The 27566-nt window shown below is 47.8% G+C and overlaps 1 long non-coding RNA gene across 2 annotated transcripts in view; it reads right to left on the bottom strand.

Annotated features, from left to right (window-relative positions):
- Nucleotides 1–27566, bottom strand: part of LOC144594058 (uncharacterized) — a 91756-nt gene that overhangs the window by 28787 nt on the left and 35403 nt on the right. For both annotated transcript variants that reach the window (XR_013547321.1, XR_013547320.1), the window contains exon 2: nucleotides 3615–3795. This is a non-coding gene — a long non-coding RNA (uncharacterized LOC144594058). The remainder of the gene's footprint in view (nucleotides 1–3614; nucleotides 3796–27566) is intronic.

Raw genomic sequence — 27566 nt, 5'->3', positions numbered from 1 at the left:
AGTGGCAGTGGCCATGTAAACAACAAGATCATCATTAATAATCCACATTGAGTTGACTAAAGATGGACACAAAAAGCTGGAGTACACTCAGCGGGACAGGCAGCATTTCTGGAGAGAAGAAATGGGTGACGTTTCGGGCCGACACCATTCCTATGGAGTCACAGAGTGATACAGTGTGGAAACAGGCCCTTCGGCCCAACTTGCCCACACCGGCCAACAATATCCCAGCGACACCACTCCCACCTGCCTGCGCTTGGACCATATCCCTCCAAACCTGCCCTATCCATGTATCCATGTCCAACTGTTTCTGAAACATTGGTGCCTCAACTACCTCCTCTGGCAGCTTGTTCCATGCACCCACCTCCATTTCCATACATTCCACTTCCATTGACCTGTTGACTGATCCTTTCAAGGAGAAAAAGTCTGCTTTCTCAGCTGGTCTGCCTTGTATCTCACCACAGACTCCACCAATATCATCCAATTAACAAGCCCATTCCAGTTTAGTTTTAGTTTAGTTTAGAGATACAGCACGGAAACAGGCCCTTCAGCCCACCAAGTCCGCACCGACCAGCGATTCCCGCACATTAACACTATCCTACACACACTGGGGACAGTTTACAATTATACCAGCCAATTAACCTACAAACCTGTACGTCTTTGGAGTGTGGGAGGAAACCGAAGATCTCGGAGAAAACCCACGCGGTCACGGGGAGAACGTACAAACTCCGTACAGACAGCACCCGTAGTCGGGATCGAACCCGGGTCTCGTGCTGCAAGCGCTGCAAGGCAGCAACTCTACCGCTGCGCCACCGTGCCGCCCGTGTTTAGTTTAGAGGTACAGCGCGGAAACAGGCCCTTCGACCCACTGAGTCCGCACCGACCAGCGATCCCTGCACACTAGCACTATCCTACACACACTAGGGACAATTTTGCATTTCGTGTCAATTGTAGTGTCATCAAATAAAATGTGTTCACGTGAGCCTCATAAGCTTAGGGTGTAGTCCCAATTTTCCCACCTACCTTGCTGCGGTCCCTACACTTTTTCTTACCTGCAATTTCTGCGTAACTGTAATGCTATATTATGCACTCTGGTTTATCTTCCCTTTGTGTCATCTGTTGTACATGTTAATAGCTCGGCTGTGCGCAAGTATGGCATGGTTTGGCTGGAGAGCAGAGAAACTAAGTTTCTCAGCACTGTATTTGACAATAATAAACCGATACCAATAACAACAAAGTAGATTGCAGATAAGACATGATCTGGAACGTCAAAGTATCCACTGGTAATGAGAGGTTCATGAGACTAATCCCTGGGATGGAGGGACTGTCATATGAGGGAAGATTGGAAAGACTAGGCTTGTATTCACTGGAGTATAGAAGGATGAGAGGGGATCTTATAGAGACGTTTAAAATCATAAAAGGACTGGACAAGCTAGATGCAGGAAAAATGTTCCCAATGTTGGAGGAGTCCAGAACCAGGGGAACACAGTCTAAGAATAAAGGGGAGGCCATTTAAAACTGAGGTGAGAAGAAACCTTTTTCACCCAGTTGTGAATTTGTGGAATTCTCTGCCACAGAGGGCAGTGGAGACCAAATCACTGGATGAATTTAAGAGAGAGTTAGATAGAGCTCCAGGGGCTAGTGGAATCTAGGGATATGGGGAGAAGGCAGGCACAGGTTACTGAGTGTAGATGATCAGCCATGATCACAATGAATGGCGGTGCTGGCTCGAAGGGCCAAATGGCCTCCTCCTGCACCTATTTTCTATGTTTCTAAGAAACGCTGCATCAAAGAAGATCTTGCTGAATCTATTCCGTCTATATTAGCCACAAACGCTGCAAAATCCATAACAGAACAGCAAGCAGCCACCACGATATTGTACCACTGCCAGTGCACTAACGTCATGCCTCTATCACACTATCTATGGGTGATCAATGATCGGCGTGGTCTCTGTTCAATGGTTCAATGGCTCTTTATTGTCATGTATGCACAGCACAGTGAAATTCTTTCACACAACCCACGAATAGACAATAGACAATAGACAATAGGTGCAGGAGGCGGCCATTCGGCTCTTCGAGCCAGCACCGCCATTCAATGTGATCATGGCTGATCATTCTCAATCAGTACCCCGTCCCTGCCTTCTCCCCATACCCCCTGACTCCGCTATCCTTAAGAGCTCTATCCAGCTCTCTCTTGAATGCATTCGGAGAATTGGCCTCCACTGCCTTCTGAGGCAGAGAAAACCAGCGCTGCCGTCGCAGCTGCGGCTTGCCTGCAGTCCGTCTGTCTTTTGTGTTTTTTGTTGTTTTTGTATGAATTGTAGTTTTAATATGGTGTAGTGTTTGTATGTTATGTTTGGGGGGGGGGGGGGGTGGGAGGGAACGCGAACTGTAAAATTCTCTCTCCCGAACGGAGACGTGACCTTTGTTTCTGTGTCGTGTCTCCGTTCCCGTTGCGGCCTACCACCGGCCATTCACCTGGGACCACCTGGGGCTCTGGTTCGCAGAGCCCGCGGCCCAGACTCACCACCTGCGGCGCTGGCTGCCTGCGGATGCTACGGGAGCGGCTGCGATTCGTCTCCGGAGGCTCCGGCTCGGGCCGCGTGGACGTCGGAAGCCCGCAGACCCCTGGATGGGGGCCGACATCGGGAGCTCCGGCAGCGGCAGAGGCAGCGTGTTCGCCCGCCCCGAATCGCGGGGCTTGGGTCGGCCCGTCACGGACCTTTCACCGTCCGGCGCAGCCTGGAATAGGCCGTTGACCTTTCACCGCCCAGCGGGGGCTTCAATATCGGGAGCCCCGACCGCCCCGACGTGGCAACTCCAACAGCCTGACCGCGGGACAAGATGGCAGGGAAGAGAAAAAGACATTTTTGGCCTTCCATCACAGTGAGGAGGGACTGGAGGAGACTCACTGTGATGGATGTTTCTTTTTGTTTGGTGTTAGTTGTGATTGTGTGTGTTATTGCATTTTTATTGATTAATCTTATTGGTCTTATTGTTCAACTGCGGGTAATGTTTCATTTCACTACACATTTATGTGTATGTGACAAATAAACGACTATTGACTATTGACTATTGAGATTCACAACTCTCTGACTGAAAAAGTTTTTCCTCATCTCAGTTCTAAATGGCCTACCTCTTATTCTTAAACTGTGGTCCCTTGTTCTGGACACCCCCAACATTGGGAACATGTTTCCTGCCTCTAACGTGTCCAACCCCTTAATAATCTTATACGTTTCGATAAGATCTCCTCTCATCCTTCTAAATTCCAGTGTATACAAGCCTAGTCGCTCCAGTCTTTCAACATATGATAGTCCCGCCATTCCGGGAATTAACCTAGTAAACCTACGCTGCACGCCCTCAATAGCAAGAATATCCTTCCTCAAATTTGGAGACCAAAACTGCACACAGTACTCCAGGTGCGGTCTCACTAGGGCCCTGTACAACTGCAGAAGGACCTCTTTGCAGAAAGAAAAAGTCTAAAGTCCATGTCCAAAGTGGGTACTCGAAGTACATGAGTGCCCCTGATCCATGTAAGCCCAGATAACCCCCGGGCTCCCGATGTCCCTCCCCTCACCCCATTGCCCCCGTGTCCTGGGGGCACCTGCTGCAGCCGACCTTTAAATGTGCTGGAGGCATTACTCCGGTCCCTCTCCTGCCAGCCCACACCTCGCGTCCATCGTAGTCAGCAGCTCCCTTCTCAACTCGCTGGTCTTCGGAGCTCCCGGGTCTTTGTTCTCATCGGCCATCGGGACCGCCCATAGTCCGTTCGTTGTGCGGGTCTGTTGTCTGTCGTGACCTATTAACAGAAACAGTCAGACAACCGAGTTTGTTTAATCTCTTTATTCTACTCACCCAGGTGGGAGAGAGCCTAGGTACCGGAGCGTTTAGAAACGCTCAGGCAGCTAGTGTAGCCTCTCTCTCCCAAAACTCACATTCACACACACTTTATACCCGTACTACATGTGCCAGTACTTTTGCAACGTTGCCTTATATGGCAAGTTTACAATGTCCTATAAATCTTTATGTGTCTTTCGGGACCTCTCGTGTCCTCCGTGTCCGGCGTGTCCGGCGTGACCTACGTGACCTCCGCATTCTTGGGAACAAAGGGCCGTCCATGTGACAAGATGTTCTTCTTAACACATCAAAGCTTTGAACGCCGGTTGCTGATATCAGAGGATGCGATCAGCCATAAACCGTGCTACTTGCTGACAAACGGTGCTGCCTGCTGGGGCGGCACGGTGGCGCAGCGGTAGAGTTGCTGCCTTACAGCGAATGCAGCGCCGGAGACTCAGGTTCGATCCCGACTACGGGCGCCGTCTGTACGGAGTTTGGACGTTCTCCCCGTGACCTACGTGGGTTTTCTCCGAGATCTTCGGTTTCCTCCCACACTCCAAAGACGTACAGGTATGTAGGTTAATTGACTGGATAAATGTCAAAATTGTCCCTAGTGTGTGTAGGATAGTGTTAATGTGCAGGGATCACTGGGCGGCGTGGGCTCAGTGGGCCGAAGGGCCTGTTTCCGCGCTGTATCTCTAAATCTAAAAATCTAAATCTAAACAGGATGCCTCAGCAATATAACCAAGCTGGAACATTTTACATTCCTGCAATAGCACCCACTTAGCTGCTTACCCAATGTTAACCCTATACAGGTCGGTGGGCATGCTTCCATGTTGTATCTCCAGACTAAACAGCGCTAGAGACCCGAGTTCGATCCTGACTACGGGTGCTGTTTGTACAGTTTGTTCGTTCTCCCCAAGACCTGCGTGGGTTTTCTCTGGGTGCTCCGGTTTCCTCCCGCACTCCAAACATTCTCAGGTTTGTAGGCTAATTGGCTTGGAATAAATTGTAAATTGTCCCTCATGAGCAAATGTCAAGTGTATTGCGGGATTGCTGGTCAGTGGGCCAAAGGGCCTGCTTCCATGTTGTATCTCTACACTAAACCCCGTTTAGCCAGATGGACGTTCCCCACGGAGAATCTACTGACCTTAGCCACACAGGGTTGAAAATTCACATAGAATAGATGTTTAGGCTGCCCTTGATAGAAACATAGAAAATAGGTTCAGGAGTAGACCATTCGAGCCTGCACCGCCATTCAATATGATCATGGCTGATCATCCAACTCAGTATCCCATACCTGCCTTCTCTCCATACCCCCTGATCCCTTTAGCCACAAGGGCCACATCTAACTCCCTCTTAAATATAACCAATGAACTGGCCTCAACTACCTTCTGTGGCAGAGAATTCCACAGATTCACCACTCTCTGTGTGAAAAAAAAAGTTCTCATCTCGGTCCTAAAAGACTTCCCCCTTATCCTTAAACTGTGACCCCTTGTTCTGGACTTCCCCCAACATCGGGAACAATCTTCCTGTCCAACCCCTTAAGAATTTTGTAAGTTTCTATAAGATCCCCCCTCAATCTTCTAAATTCCAGCGAGTACAAGCCGAGTCGATGCCAGGGTGTGGCAAGCAACTCATCCAGAAAGATTAGCAATTGATTGTCAGTTGAGTCATAACAGTCTGCATGACCCGATGAATCTGAACAGCCAATGATAAGGAAATGATTGAAGAACCATGCCACAGAAAGAATGCAGTACAACTGCATCAGACATCAGTCAGGTAGTTGCACAGCTGACAATTTGCAACAAATCTGGTGCCAACTCACCCAAATCCCCCACGTATGTTTGGAATTCACATGAAACTCCTACCCCCGAGATCAAGCCCAGCACTATGCTGAACATGTATCTGTACACCAAAGATAGACACATAATGCTGGAGTAACTCAGCGGGAAAGGCAGCATCTCTGGAGAGCAGGAATGGGTGGCGTTGAAGAAGGGTCTCGAACCCAAAATGTCACCCATTCCTTCTCTTCGCAGATGCTTCCAGCCCCGCTGAGTTACTCCAGCATTTTGTGTCTATCTTCGTTGAAAACCGGCAACTGCAGTTCCTTCTGTGATGTCTTGAGAGGTCGGGAGCTTTTCTCTTGAAGGTTGGGAGGTGTGGGTGCCGGAAATGAAGACAGAAAAGTTCTTGTTTTCAAACTTAAATTCCATATATTTAGTCTTTTCCAAAAACAGGTAAACTTAATTGTTTGCAGACAGGTACACAAAACCAAAACAGGTAGTTAAATCAAAACTGTAGCTTGCTGCCTTCTTACAAAATATAACTCAAACACTTCTCCCTCTCCCGTCATTGTCTCTCTCTTTAAATACATTGCTTCCCTTCCCTTTTAGCTCTCTCACTGAGGCAATTGGCTCATCTGGTTCAGCTGGGCAGCAACCAGTGTCAGCAGCAATCAGTGTCAGCAGCAATCAGTGTCAGCAGCAATCAGTGTCAGCAGCAATCAGTATCAGCAGCAATCAGTGTCAGCAGCAATCAGCAGCCCTGCTGACTATGGGTTTTGTAGTCTTATGCTGGCAGCCATGATGGTTTGTAGTCCTTGTTGCATCCACCGGGAGGAAATGTATTTCCCCTCTTATGACTCTACCTCTCATGATATCACACTTCCCACACATGTATTTGTACAGTGTGGAGGGCTTGTTTGTAACCAGATATCGTCGCACCACTGACAGGTTAACACACAACAGAAAACTCTTCACCCAACCTTGGCACGTTTGACAACAAACCAAACTAAACCGGTGTATTGTTCTCTCAACTAAAGACACACAAAACAGTCTCCAAATTTCAAAGAACATCATTCCCATTAATGCGAGTGCTTTTGCTGTGTCTTTCACACCAAGCGACCCCTAGCCATCAGCTCAAAGTGCACAGCCCAGAATGAAAATACTGCAAAAATCAATACTGTTCACACATTCATTTCTGTGAATGTTTTACAAATGCCACCACATCCATAACCTCCTTCCCTTGGCACTACGGAGTCAGGATATCGGAGATTAAAAGAATCAATACTTGGAATAAGAGGTCCACGTTAGTTTCACAGCGAAAGAATGAGCAAGCTCTCAAGACTTTCACGAATTGTATTTTAATATTTATTAGACCAAGTGGACCCGTTGGGCCCAAACCTCTCCTGCATTGGTGCAGCACCCTCTCCTCACCCCTCTCCCACCCTCCGCCCCCCTCCTCATCTCCCCCATTGCCTCCTCCCTCCCTCCTGCCCCACCCCCCTCCCTCAACCCCCATCACCTCCCCCTCCCCTTCCCCCACTCCATTGCCCTCAACCCCCCTTATCCTCCCCCCTCCCCCCCTCCCCTCCCTCCCTAGGAGATAGATTTAAACTTTAAATGTGAATAACGTTAAAAATATAACATCGATTTCAATGAAACTTCTTCCATTAGCACCAAAGGGACGACGGTGAGTAAGGTGGGCCTAAAATTGTCATGCTATCGTGTACCGTTTTGGCTGCAGTTCAGGAACAAACAAACAAACAAACGAGAGTTTTAGTATGTAGATGTTAGGTTTAGTTTAGATATTCAGCGTGGAAACAGGCCATTCGGCCCACCGAGTCCGTGCCATACCAGCAATGACCCCGTACACCAGCACTATCCTAAACACGAGGTACAATTTACAGTTCTTTACAGAAGCCAATGATCCTCCAAACCTGCACGTCTTTGGAGTGTGGGAGGAAACCAGAGCACCCGGAGAAAACCCACGCAGGTCATGGGGAGAACGCACAAACTGCGTACAGGCAGCATCTGTAGACAGGATGGAAGCCGGGTCTCTGGCGCTGTAAGGCAGCAACTCTACCGCTGCGCCACCGTGCCGCCATTATTGATGTGACCAACTACCAGAATATATTTCGTTGAGTTTAATAGAGTTTATCATATCATATCATATATATACAGCGCGGAAACAGGCCTTTTTGGCCCACCAAGTCCGCGCCGCCCAGCGATCCCCGTACATTAACACTATCCTACACCCACTAGGGACAATTTTTTACATTTTACCCAGCCAATTAACCTACATACCTGTACGTCTTTGGAGTGTGGGAGGAAACCGAAGATCTCGGAGAAAACCCACGCAGGTCACGGGGAGAACGTACAAACTCCTTACAGTTTAGTTTGGTTTAGTTCAGTTTAGTTTAGTTTAATTTAGTTTAGTTTAGAGATACATCATAGAAACACGTCGACCAGCAATCACCTGGTACTCAAGCACTATCCCACACACTAGAGACAATGTATAATTTTACTGAACCCAATTAACCTACAAACCTGCACGTCTTTAGAGTGTGGGAGGAAACTGGATGGGGCAGCCGGTGAAAACCCACGCAGGTGAGAAGATACAAACTGCATCCAGGCAAGCGCCTGTGGTCAGGATCGAAGCTGGGTTCCTGGCACCACTGTGCCGCATGTCCGACGACAGGAATACTTAACCATTGGGACACCAGTGCACCGACCGGTTTCTGTGCAAGTGCTCGGTTTTATAATATTTGCACAGACCAATTTTGAGCAGCAACTTATTTACATTGGCTGCACTTTTGGCAGTGAGTAAATAATTGCTTCTGTTGATAACCATGCAATAAGGTGGACTTGCAAACAGATGAATGGATGGAATCTTGGCTCAGTCTTCAAATGGGCCAGCCACTCCCACAAAGTGAAATTCCATTTGTTCCTGGTGGTGCTGCCAGACGCTGGGAGTGCCTTGCAAGAACAGGAACTGGGAGAAATACTGGCACAACAATTTTTTTTTCCCCCTTTCAGCCAGCATGACAACCTTTGATTACACCGTGAAACTCTGGCAGGGCGCGGGGGGGGGGGGGGGGAACGGCAGCTTGATCCATTTGTATTCCCATTGGAAGACAGGATGCTAAAAGCCGGCTTTACTTTTGGAGAGACGGCGGTTCGCGGCCCACGAGGGGATCGGGAGCCGCTCGCTCCGGTAGAACGATCACCGCGGAAATACGGACTCAATGAAAAGGCGCCAAACATGGCGGCGCCGGCATTATTACTTGCAAAATGAATTTCACTGTGCGATGTTTAATTGCACATCTACTGTCTCCTTTCTCTGTTCATTTATTTATTTACTTATTTATCTATTTATTAATTTCCCTATGTTCTCAAAATCTCTGTAAAGCGTCTTTGAGTATATGAAAAGCGCTATATAAATAAAATGTATTATTATTATTATTATCTACATACTAAAACTCTCGTTTGTTTGTTTGTTTGTTCCTGGACTACGATAGCGCGACAATTTTAGGCCCACCTTACTCACCGTCGTCCCTTTGGTGCTAATGGGAGAAGTTTCATTGAAATCGGTGTTATATTTTTAAAGTTATTCACATTTTAAAGTTTAAATCTATCTCCTGGAGAGGGAGGGTGGAGGATAAGGGGGGTTGAGGGGGATGGAGTGGTGGGAAAGAGGAAGGGGGAGGGGTGGGGGGAGGGGGAGTGAGGGGAGAGGGGAGGTGGGGAGGGAGGGGGAGGAGGGAGGGGGGAGGAGGGAGAGGGAGGGGGAAGTGGGAGGGAGGGGGAGGGGAAAGGAGGGAGGAGAGGGGGAGGAGGGGGAGGGGGAGGGGGAGGAGGGAGGAGGGAGGGGGGAGAGGAGAGGGAGGAGAGAGAGGGAGGGGGAGGTGGGAGGGAGGGGGAAGGGGAGTGGGGAGTGGGGGAGGGGAGGGTGGTGCACCAATGCAGCAGAGGTTTGTGCCCACCTGATCTAGTTGACAATAAATATCCATTGAACGGACATAGGCCCTTCGGCCCATCATGTCCACGCCGACCAGCGATCCGTTACTACATACACTAGCACTATCCTACACACCAGGGACAACTTATAATTTTGCCGAAGCCAATTAACCTACAAACCGAAGGCAGGCACAAAATGCTGGAGTAACTCAGCGGGACAGGCAGCATCTCTGGAGAAAAGGAATAGGTGACGTTTCGGGTCGAGACCCTTCTTCAGACTGAGAGTCAGGGGAGAGGGAAACGATGGATATAGACGGTTGATAGGACAAATGAGTGAACGATATGCAAAATGCAAAATACAAATGCAAAATGTTCAAGGAAAGGTGGAGACCACAATGGTGCATTGTGGGCTGTGGGGTAGGTGATAACGAGTGATTCAGGCAGTGAAACTCAACAGGACGACTGTGAAACAAGTTAGTGCGCTTTGGAGTGTGGGAGGAAACCGGAGATCCCGGAGAAATCCACCATGGTCGCGGGGAGAACGTACAAACTCTGTATAGACAGCACCCGTAGTCCGGATCGAACCCGGGTCTCTGGCGCTGAAAGGCAGCAACTCTACTCCCGTGCCACCATGCCAGCCTACACTGTGCTATCGAGTACTGTGTTTATAAACCTGTTATGCTGTTGCTGCAAGTAAGAATTTCAATGTGCAGTTTTGGGACATATGACAATACAAAACTCTCTTGACACTACCTGCCCAGCAGCGAGACCATTTGCAGAATGTACAGGAGCAGGGAAATGTATTTAAAATAAAATGAATGGAGTGTTCTGGAAAATATGAAAATTGACAATCGATGGAAGTTTATTTTAAGTTATCAATTGACTTTAGTTTGGTTTAGAGCTACAGCATGGAAACAGGTCATTCGGCCCACTGGGTCCACGTTGACCATTGGAAACCTGGTCACACTAGTTCTATGTTATCCCACTTTCCCATCCACTCCATGTACACTAATGGTTTAACCTACAAACTACAAATGTCTTTGGGGCGTGGGAGGGGCACCTGGAGGAAACATGCTTGGTGACAGAACGTGTTTGCCAAACTCCACACAAAGAACACCCGAGGTCAGGATCGAACCCGGATCTAGACAATAGACAATGGACAATAGGTGCAGGAGGAGGCCATTCGGCCCTTCGAGCCAGCACCGCCATTCAATGTGATCATGGCTGGTCATTCTCAATCAGTACCCCGTTCCTGCCTTCTCCCCGCACCCCCTGACTCCGCTATCCTTAAGAGCTCTATCTAGCTCTCTCTTGAATGCGTTCAGAGAATTGGCCTCCACTGCCTTCTGAGGCTCTGATTCTTTTTTATTCCCATAGAAGCTGCAAATGTTAAGTCTGAAGAAATCTCTGCTGTTTGCTCTACCAGCTGTGCCACTGTTCTAGGTTTTGTAGAGATATTTTAAATTGCAAAGCTGTGAAATGTCAGGAAATGCTGGAAATACTCGGCAGGTCGGGCAGCATCCGTGGAACGACACACGGAGTTAATGATTCAGCTTGAAGTCACTTGTATTCACCCTGTCCGTCGAGGAGTTCTGATGAGTGTTTTTTTGGGTAAACAGGTAGGACATTCCTCCGTCTTCAAGTCAGCACCTCATGTTTTGCTTGGGCAACACACATCCCAACGCTACGGATATTGAAGACAGTCACAAAAAGCTGGAGTAACTCAGCGGGTCAGACAGCATCTCTGGAGAAGATGAGTAGATGACATTTTCAGGTCAAGACCCTTCTTCAGTTGATTTCTCAAACTTGACTGAAGGGTGGCTAATGTTGTGCCTCGATTTAAGAAAGTCTGCAAAACAAAAACCTGGTGATTGTTTGAGGTGGCACAGTGACACCAGGGGAACACAGCTGTCTGATGGTGCGAGACCCAGGATCGATCCTGACCATGGTGCTGTTGGCACAGAGTGTGTCCCTTCTCCCATGGGTTTTCCCCGGGTGCTCCGGTTTCCTCCCACATTGCAAAGACGTACAACTTTGCATGTTCATTTGGCTTCGGTAAAAATTGTAAATTGTCCCCGGTGTGTGCAGGATAGTGCAAGTGTACAGGGTGACCGCTGGTCGGCGCGGGATCGATGGGCCAAAGGGCCTGTTTCCGTGCTGTATCTCTGAACTAAACGAAACCAAATTAAACTAATGTAAAGTGCAGGGAGATGATCGGTTGGAGTAAAGAGTACGGAATTTTAACATGAAGATAGACAATAGACAATAGGTGCAGGAGGAGCCCATTTGGCCCTTCGAGCCAGCACCGCCATTCAATGTGATCATGGCTGATCATTCTCAATCTGTACCCCGTTCCTACCTTCTCCCCATAACCCCTGACTCCGCTGTCCTTAAGAGCTCTATCTAGCTCTCTCTTGAATGCATTCAGAGAATTGGCCTCCACTCCCTTCTGAGGCAGAGAATTCCACAGATTCACAACTCTCTGACTGAAAAAGGATTTTCCTCATCTCAGTTCTAAATGGCCTACCCCTTATTCTTAAACTGTGGCCCCTTGTTCTGGACTCCCCCAACATTGGGAATAGACCCTGATAGACACAAAAAAAACTGCAGCGGGTCAGGCAGCATCTCTGGAGAAAAGGAATAGGTGACGTTTCGGGTCGAGACCCTTTTTCAGACTCAGACTTTAGATTCAGAAGGGTCTCGACCTGAAAGGTCACCTATTCCTTTTCTCCAGAGATGCTGCCTGACCTTTCTTCAGACTTAACATAGAAACATAGAAACATAGAAACATAGAAAATAGGTGGAGTAGGCCATTCAGCCCTTCGAGCCTGCACCGCCATTCAATATGATCATGTCTGATCATCCAACTCAGTATCCCGTACCTGCCTTCTCTCCATACCCCCTGATCCCTTTAGCCCAAGGGCCACATCTAACTCCCTCTTAAATATAGCCAATGAACTGGTCTCAACTACCTTCTGTGGCAGAGAATTCCACAGATTCACCACTCTCTGTATGAAAAAAAACGTTCTCATCTCGGTCCTAAAAGACTTCCCCCTTATCCTTAAACTGTGACCCCTTGTTCTGGACTTCCCCAACATCGGGAACAATCTTCCTGCATCTAGCCTGTCCAACCCCTTAAGAATTTTGTACGTTTCTATAAGATCTATAACATTTCAGCTTCTCTGGGAATAAAAAAGAATCAGTTATTGCGTTGTAAAATTTCCCAGTGATTCAGGGTCTATTGTTCTCTCCGATGTAACAGTATCCCCTTTGACCTACCACACGCATTGTCGTGGAGATTCCACTGTAACACAATCCTACTGTCTATTTCTGGAGGATGCATTGCTCTCCTCATCTGTCTGCATTCACCTAGTATTTACAGGTGCTTCACAGAAATTACAATCAGGAGCCATGGTGACATGTGGTTATGTTTTAAGCCTGAGAATAACAAAGTATGGCCTGGAATTTTCTCCATTTTATTTTGCCATATCATGCTGATATTTATTTTACTACTGAACCGTGTAGACTCTTATTTAGAGTCATAGAGGCATAAAGTGATACAGTGTGGAATCAGGCCCTTCGATCCAACTTGACCACACCGGCCAACATGTCCCAGCTACCCTAGTCTCACCTGCCTGCGCTTGGTCCATATCCCTCCAAACCTGTCCTATCCATGTACCTGTCTGACTGTTTCTTAAACGATGGGATCGTCTGCTGTGCTTTGGAAGAGGCAAAGAAGGCCGCAGATCATTTGAAAGATATCTGACCTCGTGTGAGCACGACATCAGAGCATTGTCTTCAAATAGAAATTGCTTATTAGCCACAGATGTGACTGCAGTGACAACGCTTGATAAAGGCGAGCCTATTCTCTGCACTAATATAATGCAGGCACCACTGTTCAGGAACCAAAATAGCGAAGCGTTGAGCTGATTGAAAACATTGCAAGCACGACTTCCTTGCCATTCCATTGAAGGCCGGCCTGGATGAAAGTAAGACAGGCCCAAAATGCTGGAGTAACTCAGCGGGACAGGCCGCGTCTCTGGAGAGAAGGAACGGGTGACGTTTCGGGTCGAGACCCTTCTTCGGATCATTATAAAAATGTCTCTTGCAACTTCAAGGCATCCCAGAGCTCTTTATAATTAACAAGATCGTTGTTAGTTTAGTTCAGAGACACAGCGGGGACACAGGCCCTTCGGCCCATCTTGTCCGCGCCAACCCCCGCACATTAACACTAACCTGCACACACTCGGGACGATTTACATTTAGACCAAGCCAATTAACCTACAAACCTGTACATCTTTGGTGTGTGGGGGGAAACCGGAGCACCCGGAGAAAACCCACGCAGGTTTAGTTTAGTTTAGTTTAGTTTAGAGGTACAGCTCAGAAACAGGCCCTTCGGCCCACCGAATCCGCACCACCAGTGATCTCCGCACTTTAACACCATCCTACACACCCTGGGGACAATTTACATTTATACCAAGCCAATTAGCCAACAAACCTACACGTCATTGAAGTGTGGGAAATAAAGCAAAGACGCAATGCAGGTCACGGGGAGAAGGTACAAACTGTGCGCAAACAGCACCCGGTTTTACAGGGTAATAAAAAATAAAATTTGTCAATTTTTGCAGACCAATTTCTTGTAAACAGATTTGCCCGAGGTGTCGGTTGCAGGTTAAACATTGGCCAGAAGTCTGGCAAGCTCGCCGTTTCTCTTTCTGAAAAACCACAGTAGAAGATCATTTACATTCATCTGCAAGGACAGCTGGAGTTTTGGTTTAATGTTTATCCTGAGAGGCAGCGACTTGTATTCTGGAGCACTCGCTCAGCCCATAGAGATACAATAGACAATAGACAATAGACAATAGGTGCAGGAGTAGGCCATTCAGCCCTTCGAGCCAGCACCGCCATTCAATGCGATCATGGCTGATCACTCTCAATCAGTACCCCGTTCCTGCCTTCTCCCCATAGCCCCTCACTCCGCTATCCTTAAGAGCTCTATCCAGCTCTCTCTTGAAAGCATCCAACGAACTGGCCTCCACTGTCTTCTGAGGCAGAGAATTCCACACCTTCACCAACCTCTGACTGAAAAAGTTCTTCCTCATCTCCGTTCTAAATGGCCTACCCCTTATTCTTAAACTGTGGCCCCTTGTTCTGGACTCCCCCAACATTGGGAACATGTTATCTGCCTCTAATGTGCCCAATCCCCTAATTATCTTATATGTTTCAATAAGATCCCCCCTCATCCTTCTAAATTCCAGTGTATACAAGCCCAATCGCTCCAGCCTTTCAACATACGACAGTCCCGCCATTCCGGGAATTAACCTAGTGAACCTACGCTGCACGCCCTCAATAGCAAGAATATCCTTCCTCAAATTTGGAGACCAAAACTGCACACAGTACTCCAGGTGCGGTCTCACCAGGGCCCGGTACAACTGTAGAAGGACCTCTTTGCTCCTATACTCAACTCCTCTTGTTACGAAGGCCAACAGCGTGGGAACAGGCTCTTACAGACGCCAATTAAGCTACAAACCCGCACGTCTTTGGGATGAGGGAGCAAACTGGAGACCACAAAATAACCCCCCCCCCCCACCCCCCACCAGTCACAGGCAGAACGTACAAACTCCACACAGACAGGAGACAGCACCCGAGGTCTGGTTTGAACCCGGGTCTCTGGTGGTGTGAAGCAGCTGTACCACTCTTATGGCTTGTGGCTTATGATGCTACCATGGCAGAGAAAGTCCTCTCAACACACTGGCATGAAATGGGCTTCAGAACTAGAAATTCCTGTCCATTTGTATGTGCAAATTTAAGCTGCAAAAATGTAAATAGACACAAAATGCTGGAGTAACTCAGCGGGACAGGCAGCATCTCTGGAGAGAAGGAATGGGTGACTTTTCAGATGGAGACCCTTCTTCAGACTGATGTAGGCCTGTTGTCAATATTGCTTACACGCCCAGGGTGTGAGCTGATGTCCGCTCGTGGTACTGGTTCTACGATACGATACGATACGATACGATACGATACGATGCGATACGATACGATATGATAGAACTTTATTTATCCCAGGAGGGAAATTGATCCGCCAACTGTCATATAATCACAAAATACATGAAACATGAGATTATAGTGATGAGTGGAAAGGATTGGGGATGTGCAAATATTGGGGAGGGGGGAGGGGAGTCAGTCTCGGTCTCAGTCTCGCTCACGACAGAAGGGGGAGGAGTTGTACAGTTTGATAGCCACAGGGAAGAAGGATCTCCTGTGGCGTTCTGTGCTGCATCTTGGTGGGACCAGTCTGTTGCTGAAGGTGCTCCCCAGGTTGACCAGCGTGTCATGGAGGGGGTGAGCTGTATTGTCCAGGATGCTCTGCAGTTCCAAGGTCGCCTCCCATGAATCCAACCCTGAAACCAGGACCGAGCCTGCCATCCCGATGAATTTGCTGAAGGCTCCAAGGCTTTCCACTGCCCTAACACAGTCTAATGGGCGCTGCCTTGTATTTAAGGCACCGGTGACAATCCAGCCAGGTTTCACAACTTTTAGATACTGATTTAAATCCGTCATTGAGATAGCCAGCCATTTGCAGAAAAATAGAGTCCTAGTCACAGAGTCTAGCTTAGTTCAGCTTAGAGATACAGCGTGGGACATGGCCCTTCGGCCCACCGAATCCGTGCCGACCATCAATTACCCAATACACTAGTCTAGTTTAGAGATACAATGTGGGAACAGGCCCATCGGTCCACCAAGTCCACGTCGGCCATCAATCACCCAATACACTAGTCTAGTTTAGAGATACAATGTGGGAACAGGCCCATCGGTTCACCAAGTCCGTGCCGACCATCAATCACCCAATACACTAGTCTAGTTTAGAGATACAATGTGGGAACAGGCCCATCGGTCCACCAAGCCCACGTCGGCCATCAATCACACAATACACTAGTTCTATCATACACACTGTGGACAATATACAGAAGCCAATTAACCTACAAACCTGCACATCTGGAAGGAAACCGGAGCACCCAGGAAAAACCCACGCAGGTCACGAGGAGAACGTACAAACTCTGTGCAGGCAGCACCTGTGGTCAGGAACGAACCCGGGTCTCTGGCGCAGGAAGGCAGCAACTCTACCGCTGCTCCGCCGTGCCGTCATAGAGAGATACAGTACAGATACAGGCCCTTCAGCCCATCAAGCCCATGCCTACTAGCAACCAACCATATACACTAATCACTCAATGGACACAAATTGCCGGAGTAACTCAGCGGGTCGGACAGCTTCTCTGGAGAAAAAGGACAGGTGACGTTTCAGGTCAGGATCCTTCTTCAGACTAAAGTAGAGTCCTAACCTGAAATATCAACCATCCTTCTTCCACAGAGATGCCACCTGACCCGTTGAGCTACTCCGGCACTTTGTGCATAGAAACATAGAAACATAGAAAATAGGTGCAGGAGTAGGCCATTCGGCCCTTCGAGCCTGCACCGCCATTCAATATGATCATGGCTGATCATCCAACTCAGTATCCCGTACCTGCCTTCTCTCCATACCCCCTGATCCCTTTAGCCACAAGGGCCACATTTAACTCCCTCTTAAATATAGCCAATGAACTGGCCTCAACTACCTTCTGTGGCAGAGAATTCCACATGTCTTTAGTATAAACCAGCATCTGTCTTTACATGTCTTCAGTATAAGCCAGCATCTGTAGTTTCTTTGTTGCTACTCTAATCCCTCATTAATTCCATGTTATTCTCTCCACAATCCCATCAACTCTTGCCAGATTCCACCACTCACCTCCACACTGCGAGCAATTTACAGAGGGCCAATTAACTCACCAACCCGCGTGCCTTTGCCGGAGTGTGGGAGGAAACCAGAGCACATGAAACCAGAGCGCCTTGACGAAATCCACGTGGTCACTGGGAGACTGTGGAAACTCTGCACAGACAGCACCCGGGGTCGAGGTAGAGGCAGCCTCTCCAACCCCTGAGCCATGGTGCTGCACTGTGAAATCCCAATGAAACCACCAGCATGTGAGGTCATCCACTTTGGTGGTAAGAATAGGAAGGCAGAGAGTTGTGAATCTGTGGAATTCTCTGCCTCAGAGGGCAGTGGAGGCCAATTCTCTGAATGCATTCAAGAGAGAGCTAGATAGAGCTCTTAAGGATAGTGGAGTCAGGGGGTATGGGGAGAAGGCAGGAACGGGGTACTGGTTGAGAATGATCAGCCATGATCACATTGAATGGTGGTGCCGGCTCGAAGGGCCGAATGGCCTCCTCCTGCACCTATTGTCTATTGTCTATTGCACTACAAAATGCAGTGACCCTTCGGCCCACCGAGACCAGCTATCCCCGCACACTAACGCTATCCCACACACTGGGGACAATTTACAATTATACCGAGCCAATTAACCTACCAACCTGTGCGTCTTTGGAGTGCGGGAGGAAACCGGAGCATCCGGAGAAAACGCACGCAGGTCAGGGGTCTCTGGCGCTGTGAGGCAGCAACTCTACCGATGCGCCACCTGCACTATGTTCATTTTCTGGTGCATATTTAAAAAATCAACTTAGAATTTTTTGTGGATTAATTTTTTAATTTCTTGAATTTTAAATGCTTAAGCATTGTAACCGGATTACTTTACAACAACTGCAATGTTAATACTTATGTCTCCAAATGTTTCTGAGCCGCGGGCCAATTCCTAATTAGGCTGCCGGCTGAGCAGGATTTATACCGTCTCTCTGCACGTCACTCCATTACATTGTAGACGACTCTGCCAATGACTTGGCATTACTCAAGCTGGGAAAGGGTGCAGAGAAGATTTACGAGGATGTTGCCGGGACTCGAGGGTCTGAGCTGTAGGGAGAGGTCGAGCAGGCTGGGACTCTACCCCTTGAAGGGCAGGAGGATGAGGGAGGGGGTGGTCTTACAGACGTGTACAAAACCATGAGAGGAATAGATCGGGGAGACGCACACAGTCTCTTGCCCAGAGTAGGGGAATCGAGGACCAGAGGACATAGACAAAGGGTGGTGGGTGCAAGGAACTAGCTGCCAGCAGAGGTAGTTGAGGAAGGGACTATCGCGACGTTTAAGAAACATTTAGACAGGTACATGGATAGGACAGATTTAGAGGGATATGGGTCAAATGCAAGCAGATGGAACTAGTGTAGACGGGACACAAAAAGCTGGAGTAACTCAGCGGGACAGTCAGCATCTCTGGAGAGAAGGACTGGGTGACGTTTCAGGCCGAGACCCTTCTTCAGACTGGTTAGGGATAAGGGAAATGAGAGATATAGACAGTGATGTGGAGAGATAAAGAATAACGAATGAAAGATAGGTAGATGGGACATGATGGCTGTTGTGAGAAAGCTGGGCCGAATGGCCTGTTTCCACGCTGTGAGACTCTATGACTCAGGATAATTCCTCATCAAGCTGTGGGCTGAGGTTAAACCGGATTCCCAGCTCATTCATCGGTTGTGGGTGGAACTTACTCCGGCTCTCTGCACATCAATCCATTACATTGCGGATGACTCTGCCAACGAGCTGGAATTACTCATGGAGCTAGCTCCAGGCTGTATCTTCAGGATGAGAGAGCCAGATATGATCAAGTGAGAAACTGTCTTTGAGAGTCCGTGGCTAGCACAGTCGACTTAGCCATAGAGTCATACGGTCGTGGAGGCTTGCAGCGTGGAAACTGGCCCATCGGCCCAACTTGCCCACACCGACTGTATTGAACCTGAGTCTCCGGCGCTGCATTCGCTGTAAGGCAGCAACTCTACCGCTGCGCCACCGTGCCGCCCTAAATTGTCCCTAGTGTGTGTAGGATAGTGTTAACGTGCGGGGATCGCTGGTCAGCGCGGACTCGGTGGGCCGAAGGGCCTGTTTCAGCTCTCTATTTCCAGACGCGGTTTCTTTCACATGAACTATGCTGAGCCGGTTGGAAAGAACGCCTTGCACGATTATCTTTAAAAGAGGAACGTTGTTAAAGCAGCCACATCTTTCCCAAGATAAGAACCTTATCAGCTGACGCCCGACAAACAGGTCCACAATCAATCTGCCACATCACTTGCCGCCAACTGGCCCTTGCTGACCAGTGCAGAACAGCCCAGTGAGAGCACAATATATATAAAACATAGCACAAAAAGTAAGGAAATTTGTGTTTGGTAGATTATTTCTTTGTTGTAACAATGCTTCTTGGCAATAAATCTTATACCGTTGGAAAGCCTGTTTATTTCCCCTTTTAAATGGTGCCACATTTGTAAGGAACATGCATTTGTGGGATGAGCAGCAGAGCTGAGTATGTGGGTTGCGCCCATGAAAAATTTGCCAAATCTCTGCCAATGCCAAACAGCTTATTCTGCCATTGACTCTTGTTCGGTGTTGTTTGGTGGATTGGATGATTGAAGTCTGAAGAAACAAGACATATTGGCAATTTAACAATTTATTTATTTAATAAACAGGAGCCACAGTAGCGTGTGGAAGAACCATACACAGCCACAACAGCCTGGCACCTCCTCCTCATGCTGGTCACCAGCCTGGTCACACACTGTTGTGGGATGGCATCCCATTCTTGTCAGCACCTGGGGGTACCAGAAGCTCAAAACAAGAGTCAATAGCAACAGCAGAATAAGCTGTTTGGCATTGGCAGAGAAGATTTGGCTAATTTTTCATGGGCGCAACCCATATACTCAGCTCTGCTGCTCATCCCACAAATGCATGTTCCTTACAAATGTGGCACCATTTAAAAGGGAAATAAACAGGCTTTCCAACGGTATAAGATTTATTGCCAAGAAGCATTGTTACAACAAAGAAATAATCTACCAAACACAAATTTCCTTACTTTTTGTGCTATGTTTATATATATATCAATAGCAAAGAAGGCATTTGCAACCATTCCTTGTCATACCCTGAATTCAATCTATGGGGCAGTTTTAACCTTTGCATTTCATATAACTATTGCAGGAAGGGTGCCACAATGTAGGTACCTGGGTCCAGAGAGAGCTTAGAGGAGGTTCACGAGAATGGTCCCAGGACCGAATGGGTTAACGTGCGATGAGGGTTTGACGTCACTGGGCCTGTACTGACTGAAGTTTAGGAGGATGAGGGGGGACCTCATTGAAACTTACCGGATAGAGTGGATGTGGAGAGGATGCTTCCACTAGTGGGAGAGTCTTGGACTAGAGGTCACAGCCTCAGAATAAAAGGACGTCCCTTTAGGAAGGAGATGAGGAGGAATTTCAATAGTCAGAGGGTGGTGAATCTGTGGAATTTGCCAGCTTTGGACAGATGGCTGTGGAGGCCAAGTCAATGGATATTTTTAAGACAGAGATAGATAGCTTCTTGATTAGTATGGGTGTCAGGGGTTATGGGGAGAAGGCAGGAGAACGGGGTTAGGAGGGAGAGATAGATCAGCCATAATTGAAGTAGACTTGATGGGCTGAATGGCCTGATTCTGCTCATCACTTATGAACTCCAATGCATTCCTCAACCAACTCTGCACATTGATTTCTGCTGAAAGGGCTGCCAAACTGACGCTATCTTTTCCGCTGCCTATTTATATCCAAGTCAGAGGTTATCACCCACTTAATGCCTGCCAATTTATTGCTGCTGATAATTTAAGGCAACCCGTGGCAAGCTGGGCGAAATTATCTCCACAAACAACCATTCGTAAACCATTTACTTTGTAACAAAATGTGATTTATCTCAAACTGAGGGTTAAAGTATAGAAACCAACGCCGAAGTCCAAAGTTACTCTGACATTACACACCCGTTTAAAAAAAAAAAGACCAACCTTGAATCTGTCACCAGCCATTAGTTGTTCGTGTTAATCGTGTGAAGAATTTCTGACTGCCAAAACCTCTGGAGGTGACGTTGGAGTGCCAATTACCAGTGAATCTGATGGAATTCTCTGCCACAGAAGGTAGTTGAGGCCAGTTCATTGGCTATATTTAAGAGGGAGTTAGATGTGGCCCTTGTGGCTAAAGGGATCAGGGGGTATGGAGAGAAGGCAGGTACGGGATACTGAGTTGGATGATCAGCCATGATCATATTGAATGGCGGTGCAGGCTCGAAGGGCCGAATGGCCTACTCCTGCACCTATTTTCTATGTTTCTATGTTTCTATGAAATGGGCCTAGTGACCACAAGATAATACTAATTCCAAAATCATACCCCCTTTGCAAATGAGTCCAATTCCCTTGCAGAGACCCGGGTTCGATCCTGACCACGGGTGCTGTCTGTACGGAGTTTGTATGCTCTCGCTGTGACCACGTGGGTTTTCTCCGGGTGCTCCGGTCTCCTCCCACGTTCCGGGGATGTGCAGGTTTGCAGGTTAATTGGCTTGGGTGAATTGTAAATTGTCCCCAGTGTGTCGGATAGTGCTGGCATAACAGGGGGATCGCTGGTCAGAGCAGACTCGGTGGGCGCACGTTGCCTGTTGCCACTAAAGCTGTATCCCTAAAGTTTAAAGTCGAGATACTTATTGAAAACGTTTAAAGCAAATGCACTTCGAAATGGGCAGCTGGTAGAGCTGCTATTATTTTGCTTTTGTGCACAATTTCTTTTAAAGTAGGATTAAGTTTAGTTTAGGTATCACAAAATGTTGGAGTAACTCAGCAGGTCAGGCAGCATCTTGGAGAGAATGAATGGGTGACGTTTTGGGTCGAGACCCTTCTTCAGACTGAAGAAGGGTCTCGACCCGAAACGTCACCCATTCCTTCTCTCCAGAGGTGCTGCCTGACCTGCTGAGTTACTCCAGCATTTTGTGGTACCTTCGATTTGTTCCAGCATCTGCAGTTATTTTCCTACATTAGTTTAGTTTAGTTTAGTTTAGTTTATCGTCACGTGCGCCGAGGTACAGTGAAAAGCTTTTGTTGCGTGCTAACCAGTCAGCAAAAAGACAAAACATGATTACAACCGAGCCGTTCACAGTGTACAGATACATGGTAAAGGGAATAACATGGATAATTCCAGATAAAGTCCAGTAAAGCCCACTTAAAGATAGTCCGAGAGTCTCCAATGAGGTAGATAATAGCTCAGGACTGCTCTCTAGTTGGTAGGATGGTTCAGTTTCCAGATAACAGTCAATGGCAGACAACTTGATGCAATGGTGAGAAGGTCCAAGAATATCTACCACACGCGTGGACACACACCTATTCACCCACTTTAGTTTAGTTTAGAGATACAGCGAGGAAACTGGCCCTTTGGCCCAACGGGCCCGCACTGACCAGCGATCCCAACACACTAACACTCTCCCACACACACACACACACGAGGGACAATTTCCAATTTTACCAAGCCAATTAGCCGACAAACCTGCACGTCTTTGGAGTGCGGGAGGAAACCGGAGCGCCCGAAGAAAACCCACATGGCCACAGGGAGAGCGAACAAACTCCGTACAGACAGCACCTGTAGTCAGGATCGAACCCATGTCTCCGGCGCTGCGAGGCAGCAACTCTACCGCTGTGCCACAGTGCTGCCCGCACACAGGTTGACCCACAAAGTCTAAAATAAACTCTGAGATTATCATCAGCAGTTTTGGGAGAGGAGCCAGCAGGCTGGTGGGATTGAAGCTGTTCCTGCCCCAGTAACCAGGAACATCACGGCCCTGAACTGCAGGTGTAGCGATTCAACAATGCCAAAGGTTCTCACCTGAGTAAGTCATCCATTATAACTGAGTCGGGGCTGAAAATGGATGTTTCAATGGATATTCTTAAGGCAGAGATAGATAGATTCGTGATTAGTACGAGTGTCAGGGGCTATGTGGAGAAGGCAGAGGAATGGGGTTAGGAGAGAGAGATAGATCAGCCATGATTGAATGGCGTGGTAGACCTGAAGGGCCGAATGGCCTAATTCTGCTCCTATCACTTTTGAACTTATGAAAATGCCGTTGGTTATGGTCATATTGGTTGTGGCGAACAATATCCTGCCATGCAAAAGGCAGCATCAATTCGCGAAATCAGTATAGAAGCATGAAAACGCACAGCTCCAGATTCAGGTACAGTTTCTTCCCAGCTGTTATTAGGCAACTGAGCCATCCTACCAACAACCAGAGAGCAGTCCTGCACTAAATGTTATTCACGTTATTCCCTTTATCATGTATCTGTACACTGTGAACGGCTCGATTGTTATCATGTATTGTCTTTCCGCTGACTGGTTAGCACGCAACAAAACTTATCGAAACGTATAAGGGGTTGGACACGTTAGAGGCAGGAAACATGTTCCCAATGTTGGGGGAGTCCAGAACAAGGTGCCACAGTTTAAGAATAAGGGGTAGGCCATTTAGAACTGAGATGAGGAAAAACTTTTTCAGTCAGAGAGTTGTGAATCTGTGGAATTCTCTGCCTCAGAAGGCAGTGGAGGCCAATTCTCTGAATGCATTCAAGAGAGAGCTAGATAGAGCTCTTAAGGATAGCGGAGTCAGGGGGTATGGGGAGAAGGCAGGAACGGGGTACTGATTGAGAATGATCAGCCATGATCACATTGAATAGCGGTGCTGGCTCGAAGGGCCGAATGGCCTACTCCTGCACCTATTGTCTATTGTAAATTGTCTAAAAGCTTTCCACTGTGCATTGGTACACGTGACAATAAACTAAACTAAACTAAAGCAAATCACCCATTATAGAAACGTAGAAACATAGAAAAAATGTGCAGGAGAAGGCCATTTGGCCCTTCGAGCCAGCACCGTCATTCAATATGATCCTGGTTGATCATCCAAAATCAGTACCCCGTTCCTGCTTTCTCCCCATATCCCTTGATTCCTTTAGGCCTAAGAGCTAAATCTAACTCTCTTCTGCTTAATGCCCAGTGAAAAAGGAGCATAAAACTCTTGAGTAAAACACAGTAAAACTCAGGCAGCATCTCTGGATGACATGGACTCTGAAGAAGGGTGCTAACCTGAAACGTCACCAAGCCATGACCTCTGGAGATGCTGCCTGACCCACTGAGTTACTCTAGCACCTTGTGTTCTACTCAAGTTCCCAGCATTTGCAGTTCCTTGTGTTGACATGGAATCCTCAGTCACGGCATCTCTCAGAAACATGTTCCCAATGTTGGGGGAGTCCAGAACAAGGGGCCACAGTTTAAGAATAAGGGGTAGGCCATTTAGAAATGAGATGAGGAAAAACTTTTTCCAGTCAGAGAGTTGTGAATCTGTGGAATTCTCTCCCTCAGAAGGCAGTGGAGGCCAATTCTCTGAATGCATTCAAGAGAGAACTAGATAGAGCTCTTAAGGATAGCGGAGTCAGGGGGTATGGGGAGAAGGCAGGAACGGGGTACTGATTGAGAATGATCAGCCATGATCACATTGAATGGCGGTGCTGGCTCGAAGGGCCGAATGGCCTCCTCCTGCACCTATTGTCTATTGTCTATTGAAACCTGAACTTCATCGATCCAAGTTCAATCCACAATCTGCAATTAACTGAACAATTGATGCTCCCACCAATGAGTTAAGCCTCTTAGTGAGAGGGAAAAAAAAACCCACTTTAAACCCATTCAAAGATCATGTTTGACCAAGCATGCACCAGAGATGATTCAGGTTCAGGATTCATAGTCCAGTGGCCCGTCCCCATTCATGATTTACACATGTGCAAGGACAATCATGGTATTACCCTGGGAGAGATCCTTTGACATGTCTATGGAATAGAAGATTGGTGAAGGTCATGCTGTGGGGAACGGAGGGGTGAGTTGGGTTGGGGGCTTGGATTGGCCAATGGGACAAATAACTTGGAATAAAAGAAAGGGCGGCACGGTGGCGCAGAGGTAGAGTTGCTGCCTTACAAACTCTGCCTGCCAGATTCCCAGGTTAAATCCTGACTCCGGGTGCTTGTCTGTACGGAGTTTGCACGTTCTCCCAGTGACCTGCATGGGTTTCCTCCGGGAACTTCGGTTTCCTCCCACACTCCAGAGATGCGCAGGTTTGTAGGCCAATCGGCTTGGTAAAATTGTAAATTGTCCCTAATGTGTGTAGGATAGTGTTAGTGTGCATGGATCGCTGGTCAGAGCAGACTCGATGGGCCGAAGGGGCCTGTTTCCGCACTGTATCTCTAAACTAAAAAAACCGGAATCTATTGATGTAATCCTCCTCAACGTCAGGATATACATAGAATGCTCGATAGCCAAGATGCGGGATTCAATGGTGCTTTTATTGTCACATGTGCAAAGTGGTAACACAGTGAAATCCTTTTTTCTTACAAACTGTCCAATAGAGTATTGCCATTCCCCCGATCCCAGATTAGCAAGTGTACAGAAATAGTCTACTGATCCCGCAAGCAAGAGGCACCATGTTTTAGACAATAGACAATAGGTACAGGAGTAGGCCATTCGGTCCTCCAAGCCAGCACCACCATTCACCATGATAATGGCTGATCATCCACAATCAGTACCCCGTTCCTGCCTTCTCCCCATATCCCTTGGCTCCACTATCATTAAGAGCTCTATCTAACTCTCTCTTGAAAGCATCCAGGGAATTGGCCTCCACTGCCTTCTGAGGCACAGAGTTCCACAACTTCACAACTCTCTGAGTGAAAAAGTTTTACCTCATCTTCGTTCTAAATGGCCTACCCCTTATTCTTAAACTGTGGCCCATGGTTCGGGACTCCCCCAACATCGAGAACATGTTTCCTGCCTCTAACGTGTCCAACCCCTTAATAATCTTATATGTTTCAATAAGATCCCCTCTCATCCTTCTCAATTCCAGAGTGTACAAGCCTAGTCGCTCCAGTCTTTCAACATACGACAGTCCCGCCATTCCGGGAATTAATCTAGTAAACCCATGCTGCACGCCCTCAATAGCAAGAATGTCCTTCCTCAAATTTGGAGACCAAAACTGCACACAGTACTCCAGGTGCGGTCTCACTAGGGCCCGGTACAACAGCAGAAGGACCTCTTTGCTCCTATTCTCAACTCCTCTTGTCATGAAGGCCAACATGCCATTAGCTTTCTTCACTGCCTGCTGTACCGGTGGGACAGGCAGCATCTCTGGAGGGAAGGAAGGAATAGGTGAGGTTTCGGGTCGAGACCCTTCTTCAGACAGAGTCAGGGGAAATGGAAACAGGAGATATAGACGATGATATAGAGAGAGAAATAAAATAAATAAATGAAAGATATGCAAAAAAGTGACGATGATAAGGGAAACAGGACATTGTTAGTTGTGGGCTAGGTGAAAACGAGTTACAGACAATGAGACTCCACAGGACGACTTTGAAGCTAATATACTTGGGTGGGGGAGGGACGGAGAGAGAGGGGATACCAGGGTTGCTTGAAGTTAGAGAAATCAATGTTCCTTCGCAGGTCATTTTCGGGCGATTAGGGCTACCAACTGATGTTTATTGAGCACCCACTGACAGAAAGCCTTGCATAGATGTGTCAAGCAACAAAGAATAATAGTACGGTATCACACAGCAGGCTCACATCAAAGCTCAGTATAATGTGCTGTCACAGTAACACGGTTATAAACCCCTTCATCTTCTATTAGTTTAGTTTTAGAGATACAGCGTGGAAACAGGCCTTTTGGCCCACCGAGTCCGCACCGACCAGCGATCACCGCACATTAATACAATCCTACACACACTAGCGACAATTTACACTTTAATCAAGCCAATTAACCGACAAACCTGGAGTGTGGGAGGAAACCGAAGATCTCGGAGAGAACTCACATGGTCACAGGGAGAACATACAAACTCCGTACAGACAGCGCCCGTAGTCAGGATCGAACCCGGGTCTCTGGCGCTGCAAGGCAGCAACTCTACCGCTGCGCCACCGTGCCGCCTTTTATATAGTTTAGTTTAGTTTAGAGATACAGCGCAGAAACAGGCCCTTCGGCCCACTGAGTCCGCACCGAACAGCGATGCCCACACATTAACACTACCCGACACACACTCAGGACAATTTACACATGTTTACACTTATTGTTTTCCTACTATCCTACAACCCTAACTACTTCCATGTTATCCCACGTTCTCGTTAACTCCCTCCACACTCGGGGCAATTTGCAGAGGTCATCTAGACTACA

The sequence above is a fragment of the Rhinoraja longicauda genome, chromosome 5, assembly GCF_053455715.1.
Source record: "Rhinoraja longicauda isolate Sanriku21f chromosome 5, sRhiLon1.1, whole genome shotgun sequence".
Classification (NCBI taxonomy): domain Eukaryota; kingdom Metazoa; phylum Chordata; class Chondrichthyes; order Rajiformes; family Arhynchobatidae; genus Rhinoraja; species Rhinoraja longicauda.
The sequence above is the reverse complement of the archived record's forward strand: the minus strand, read 5'-3'. Positions and strand labels throughout refer to the sequence as shown.